This window comes from Carlito syrichta, unplaced genomic scaffold (assembly GCF_000164805.1).
Source record: "Carlito syrichta isolate Samal-C Ts95f unplaced genomic scaffold, Tarsius_syrichta-2.0.1 Scaffold305282, whole genome shotgun sequence".
In the NCBI taxonomy this organism is placed as follows: Eukaryota; Metazoa; Chordata; class Mammalia; order Primates; family Tarsiidae; genus Carlito; species Carlito syrichta.
This window is the reverse complement of record NW_007249378.1, coordinates 144,263-152,032: the sequence shown is the minus strand read 5'-3', so window position 1 is coordinate 152,032 and position 7,770 is coordinate 144,263.

Genomic DNA, 7,770 nt, shown 5'->3' with positions numbered 1-7,770 from the left:
TACATACTGCAACTTGAATTAACCTTGGAAACGTGCTAAATAAAAGAAGCCAGTCACAAAGTCCACATATTATATGATTCCATTTATATGGAAGTCTAGAATTGGGAATGCTATGAAATGGGTAGTAGATTAGGGCTGGGGGTAGCTGACTGATAACTAAAGAGTACAGGGTTTTGACCTGGCTCGGTGACTCAGCCTGTCATCCCAGCACTTTGGGAGGCCAAGGCGAGTGGATTGCCTGAGCCTATGGGTGCGAGACCCACCCAGGCAACTTGGCGAGACCTCATCTCTACAATAAATCAAAAATTAGCTAGGCATGGTAGCGTGTGCCTGTAGTTCTGGCTACTTGGAAGGCTGAGGCGGAAGGATCGCCAGAGTCCAGCACGTCGAGGCTATGGTGACTGGGAGCGTGCCACTGCACTCAAGTCTGGGCAACAGAGTGAGACTCCAACTCAAAAAAAAAAAAAGAGTACAGGGTTTCTTTTTGAGGTGATGAAAATGTCCTAAAATTGACTGTGGTGGTGGTTTAACACATCTGTGGGTATACTAAAAAACATTCAATTATATGCTTTAAATAGACGAATTGTTTAGCAAATGGACTATATCTCAATAAAGCTGTTTCAAAAAAAAAACCAGAAGCGAACTACTAATACATCTACATCACTGGTGAACTTCAAAAGCACTACACTAAGTGAAAGATGCCAGCAGCAAAAAAGACTATGTACTATATAAGTCCATTGACATGAAATGTCATTTTTAGGAAGGAGAAACAGATGACAAGTGGTCTGGGCAGGCCTAATTCCTGTTCCCTTCCCATTCTTTTTTTTGGGGGGTCAGAGTCTCACTCTGTCGCCCAGGCTGGAGTGCAGTGGCATGCTCACAGTCACCCCAGTGTCGACCCGCTGGGCTCAGGCGATCCTTCCACCTCAGCCTTCCAAGTAGCTGGAATCATAGGTGCACACTACCATGCCCGGTTAATTTTTTGATATATTGTAGAGACAAGGTCTCACCAAGTTGCCCAGGCTGGTCTCAAACTCCTGGGCTCAGGCAATCCTCTCACCTTGGCCTCCCAAAGTGCTAGGATTACAGATTTGAGTCACCACGCCCGGCCCTATTCCCATTCTTAAGACTAGCATTATTCCAAGTAACTTCTCAGATGGTGACCTGGATACCACTTCACAGCCACGAGGAGATACCAAACAATAATAGGTATCGGTGAGGATATGAAAAAATTGGAGCCCTTATACATTGCTGGTGGGATTTTAAAATGCTGCTGTCACTTTGAAAACAGTTTGGTATCTCCTCAAAATGTTAACATTGGAGTTACCATATGATCCAGCAATTGCACATCTAGACGCTAAATAAATGAAGGCCTACTTTTACAAAATACTTGTAATGAATGTTCATAGCATTATTTATATTAATCAAAAAGTGGAAACAGCCAGACTCGGTGGCTCAGCCTGTAATCCCACGCCTTTGGGAGGCTGAGGTGAGTGGATTGCCTGAGCCTGCGGGTTCGAGACCCGCCTGGGCAGCGAGACCTCATCTCTACAATAAATTTAAAAAAAAATCAGCCGGGCATGGTAGCGCATGCCTGTAATTCTGGTTACTTGGAAGACTGAGGCGGAAGGATCGCCGGAGCCCAGCAGATCGAGGCTGTGGTGGCCGGGAGCAGCCACTGCACTCCAGTCTGGGTGACAGAATGAGACTCCAACTCAAAAAAAAAAAAGTGGAAACATCGCAAATATACATCAACTGATAGATGGACAACCAAACGTGGTATATCCATTCAAGGGAATACTATTCAGTGTTAAAAAAGAATGAAGTACTGACACCTGCTACAACATGGATGAACCTTGGAAACATTATGCTACATGAACAAAGTTAGATATTGAGGACACATGTGATTCTATTTACATGAGATGTTCAGTATAGGCTGGATAATCTATACAGTCAGAAAAGTGTACTCATGGCTGCCAAGAGCTGAGGCAGGTGGGTTGAAAGGGGGACTAACTGCTAACAGGTACAGAAATTTTGGGGAGGGGAGGTGATGAAAATCTAAAATTAATTGTGGTGATGGTAGTATAATTCTGAATCTACTAAGAAATTATTGAAGTATACCCTTTAAAGGGTAAATTTTATGGTTTATGAATATCTCAATAAAGATTAAAAAAAAAGTGACCCATCAGGAAGATGTGAGTGGGATAAACACCTGGGTGTGACAGTGGCCTTGCCCAGACCCAGCCCTAGCTCATTTGTCCCCTTGCCCTCCAGCAAATCAGCTTGCTGATAACTATGGAACAAAGTACAGGCAGAAAGGAGAAAGTAAGCCCAGAGGAAACCTGGAAGACAGGACCTACTGCCTGGGAAAACTACTGTGCTGAGAGACTCTTCTTTGCTCCTCAGAGGTACCTCTACCTCCCTCCCTTACCTCCCACCTGCTCCTAGATACTCAGCTAAACCTGCCCACCTCCATTCCTGCCATACCTGTGAGTGTCTGGGTACTCATGCTCAGTTCACACCAAATCTGGGTCTGAAGTCAGTTTTCAAAGTTGTACAATCTTCCTTTGGCCACGCAGGTTTTTGGAGAATTTAGCTATCCTTATGCTTTATGGATGGTGAATTATCTAGTGACCAATTACTTCCTCCTCTCCCTCTTCATCTCCTCTTTCCATCTAGTTGTTAACTCTGTTTACCAGCAATTCCCCACTGTGGAAGGAAGGATCCAAATTTGCACCTTTGGCTTACTTTTCAGAAACCATGGTGCAAATGTTTTTGGGAAACTGGGTGAAACTAAGGGGCTAAATGATATTGGATGGGGGAGCTATTTGTTTCATATTTTCTTTTCCTATTTGATGACCAGAAAGGATCCTATTGATGGTATGACTCCTTTGCCAAACTTCTTTTTTTGTTGTTGTTGTTTTTGTTTGTTTGTTTGTTTGAGTTGGAGTCTCACTCTGTCACCCAGACTGGAGTGCAGTGGCCACTTCTGGCCACTGCAGCCTTGACCTGCTGGACCCCGGCAATCCTTCTGCCTCAGCCTTCCAAGTAGCTGGAACTACAGGTGCGCACTACCACGCCCGGCTAATTTTTGATTTATTGTAGAGATGAGGTCTCGCCAAGTTGCCCAGGTGGGTCTCAAAGCCAAACTTCTTATAAAAAAATAAGGACTCTGGGATATTATGAAATGAGGGGATCACGTCTACCACTTAAGCAGATGGTTGGTGGAACGAGGGTCCTCCCAGTGTGCCTGAGCAGCAAATTTACCATGGGTTGGGTGGAAGGCAGAGAGGGAGGAGGAGGAAACTTTAACAGAATCATTATCTGTTCCTCTAACCCTTCTTTCAGAAGTAATCTCTCAAAAGAGTCCTCTTGTCCTCTGGCTCTTAGATCCCCCACACTTAACTTCACCTCACCCTGCTTACATACACGCAGTGAAACACACTTTAGCACAGGCTTCTGTGTAGGATGATGTGTTTGTGTACAGCGGCTAAAACTTGCAAACAGTGGCTTACCCAGTCAGTCAGCCTGGCAGTTATGGGTTTTTTTGTTTCGTTTTGTTTTGTTTTTCTGAGTTAGAGTCTTACTCTGTTGCTCAGGGTAGAGTGCAGTGGCACGCTCATGACCACCACAGCCTTGACCTGCTAGGCTCAGACAATCCTTCCGCCTCAGTCTTCCAAGATGCTGGAATTACAGGCGCACACCACCACCCCTGGCTAATTTTGTGATTTATCATAGAGACGAGGTATCGCCATGTTGCCCAGGCTGGTCTCGAAGCCCTCAGCTCAGGAAATCCTCTCACCTCTGCCTCCCAAAGTGCTGGGATGACAGGCATGAGCCACCACACCTGGCCTACCTTTCTTTTCTTAGTGATTAAAAACCATAACTGAGCCAAGCGTGGTGGCTCATGCCTATCATCCCAGCACTTTGGGAGGCCAAAGTGAGAGGATTGCTTGAGCCCACAGTTTCGAGACCAGCCTGGGCAACTTGGTGAGACCTCATCTCTACAATAAATTAAAAATTTAGCCGGGCGTGGTGGCAAGCGTCTGTAGTTCCAGCTACTTGGAAGTCTGAGGTGGAAGGATCAACTGAGCTCTGCTGGTCGAGGCTGCAGTGGCCATGAGTGTGTCACTGCACTCCAGCCTGAGCCACAGAGTGAGACACCAACCTGAAAAAAAAAGTTACTTTTTTTTTCTTTTTTAAAAATTATTTTTATTTTGGTTTCAGGGGATACATGTGTTTGTTTGTTATCCGGTTATATTGCATCATGGTGGGGATTGAGAGGGTTAAACTGGAGCTCTTGAAATTAACCTGCCTGCCTAGGAGACTCTCTAGACCAGTGATTATATAGTCTACAAGTCTTACTGGAGACCTGAAGGCCCCAACATGCTCTGAAGCCTTGAAGATTAGATGGAGGAGGGGGAACATGGAGTGTGGCACAGAGAGAAAATAGCTGTTAGCATGTGTGCTGGACTCAAAAACAATCGGGATATGAATGTCAGACTTTGTGAGTTACATCAGGGGTGCATCTGCTTCTCTTGTGGTGCATGGTTGTGGTGGTGGTTGTATAGCTCTGAGTGAACTCAGAATCACTGAATTGCATTTGATATGTGTGCAGTTGTGTGGCCAAGAAGATGTCTGTGAGTGAGAAAACACAGCCAAAGACTTAATAGTAATAATAAGTTTGGAACCGTCTTCTTTGCTCTCAGTGCCAAGAGGAACGGTAGGCACAGGACGAAATGTAGGGGTAGGTGGTGAAAGCAGTCAGAAAAGTGATAGATTCTCAGGGGCACTCCCAAATGCCCCCCACCCCAGCTGACTTTGGCTTGAAATTTAGCAATTGGTTAACTTTGCCTCCAGGGACTTAAATGTTTTCTTTATGCTTTTATATATTTCTACATTTTCTACAGGGCATTGCATTTACAATAAAAAGGTTATTAAAGTAAAGTAATGTATTTTAGTATTTGATAGTAGTTCAAATGTAAAGTGTTGAGGGAGGTTCCTGGTCTAATTTGGACCAGGAGTCTGTGTGTTAGGAGTGTGGTCTGGATATCAAGGACCCTGGTCTAGATTGTGGGCTGTGATACGTATTAGTTCTATAATCCTGGGAAAGGCTCCCAACACCTGTGGGACTTAGACCTGAATGTAAAAATCACCCAGCGCAGATTGTAGACTCCTCTCATAGAGATTCTTATTCAGCAAGTCTAGAGTGCCCAGGAATCTGCATTTTATTATTTGTTTGTTTGTTTGTTTATTTAGAGTAGGAGTCTCTGTCACCCAGGCTGGAGTACAGTGGCATGCTCATGGCCACTGCAGCCTACATCTGCTGGGCTCAGGTAATCCTTCCACCTCAGCCTTCCAAGCAGCTGGAACTACAGGTGCATGCCACCATGCCCGGCTAATTTTTTGACTTATGGTAGAGACAAGGTCTCACCAAGTTGCCCAGGCTGGTCTCAAACCCCTGGGCTCAGGCAGTTCTCTCTCCTCAGTCTCTCCCAAAGTGCTGGAATTACAGGCATGAACCACTGTGCTTGGCTGGAATCTACATTTTAATGAGCAGCCCAGAGACTCCAATGCAAATAGTTCACAGACCACTCTTTGAGAAACACTGTTCCAAACTCTCTAAGTCTCCATTTTAAAAAACTTTCTTGTAGGGTAAGTGTGGTGGTTAATGCCAGTAATCTCAGCACTTTGGGAGGTGAAGTGGCAGGATCGCTTGAGGTTGGGAGTTCGAGACCTGCCTGGGTAACATAGTGAGAACCCTGCCTCTACAAAAAAAATTGTGTTTAAGTTAACAGGTTGTCACAGTGCACAGCTATAGTCCCAGTTACTCAGGGGGCTGAGGCAGGAGGATCGCTTGAGCCCAGGCATTTGAGGTTACAGTGAGTTATAACCTACCACTGCATTCTAGCCTGGGCAATAGAGTGAGACCCTGTCTCAAAAACAACAATAGCAAAAAACTTTAAGCACATCTCATTTCATTGAACCTCACTTTATTGCACTTTGTAGATACTACATTTTTTTACAAATTGAAAGTTTGTGGCAGACTGGAGTCAAACAAATCTATTGGCACCATTTTTCAACAGCATGTGCTCACTTCATGTCTCTGTCACATTGTGGGAATTCTAATATTCCAAACTTTTTCATTTTCATTAAATCCATTATGATGATCTGTGATCAGTGATCTTTAATGTTACTATTGTCATTGTTTTGGGAGATCATGAACAACATCCATATAAAATGGAGAACTGAATAAAGGTCTGTTCTTTGCTCACTGATCTGCCATTCTCCCCTCTCTCTCCTTCTCTTCCAGCCTCCCTATTCCCTAAGACACAACCATATGGACATTAAGTTAATTAATAACATTTTAATGGCCTCTAAGTGTTCAAGTGAAATGAAGAGTTGCATGTCTCTAAATAAAAAACAAGAAATGATTAAGCTTAGTGAGGGAAACATGTTGGAAACCAAGATAGGGTGGGCGTGGTGGCTCAAGCCTGTAATCCCAGCACTTTGGGAGGCTGAGGTGAGGGGATTATCTGATCCCATGGGTTCGAGAACAGCCTGGGCAACTTGGGGAGGGCAGGATTTCCACTCATCTCTACAATAAATAAATATATTAGCTATGGTAGTGCGCACCTGTAATTCCAGCTACTTGCAAGGCTGAGGTTGAAGGATCGCCAGAGCCCAGCAGGTTGATGCTGGGGTGGCTGTGAGGGTGCCACGACACTCCAGCCTGGGCGACAGAGTGAGACTTAAAAAAAAAAAAAAAAAAGGAAACCAAGATAGGCCAAAAGCTAGGCCTCTTATGCCAAACAGTCAAATTGTGAATGCAAAGGAAAAGTTCGTGAAGGAAATTAAAAGTGTTACTCCAGCAAACACACAAATGATAAGAAGTAAAAGAGTCTCATTGCTGATACAGAGAAAGTTTTCATTGTCTGGATAAGAGATCAAACCAGTCACAACATTTCCTTAAGCCAAAGGCTGATCTAGAGCAAGTTCCTAACTCTCGTCAACTTTTTGAAGGCTAAGAACTGTGAGGAAGTTGCAGAAGAAAAATTGGGAGCTAGCAGAGGTTAGTTCATGAGGTTGGTCCATGACATAAAACTGCAAGGTGAAGCAGCAAGTGCTGATGGAGAAGCTGCAGCAAGTTATCCAGAATATCTAGCTAAGATCATTGATGAAGGTGGCTACACTAAACAATAGATTTTTAATGTAGATAAAACAGATTTCTATTGAAAGAAGATGCCATCTAGGAAAGAGAAGTCAATGTCTGGGTTTAAATCTTTAAAGAACAGGCTGACTCTTGTTAGGGACTAACACAGTGACTTTATTTTATTATTTTATTTTGTTTTATTTTTTGAGCAGGAATCTCACTCTGACATCCAGGTTGGAGGGCAGTGGCATGCTCCCAGCCACCACAGCCTCGACCTGCTGGGCTCAGGCGATCCTTCCGCCTCAGCCTTCCAAGTAGCTGGAACTACAGGCACATGCCACCATGGCCGGCTAAATTTTTGATTTATTGTAGAGATGGGGTCTCACCAAGTTGCCCAGGCTGGTCTCAAACCCCTGGGCTCAGGCGATTCTCTTACCTCGGCCTCCCAAAGTTCTGGGATTATAGGCATGAGCCACAGTACACGGCCTAATACAGTGACTTTAAGTTGAAGCAAATGCTCATTTACCATTCTAAAAATCCTAGGGCTCTCAAGAATTAAGCAAAATCAGCCGGGCTCGGTGGCTCAGCCTGTAATCCCGCGCCTTTGGGAGGCTGAG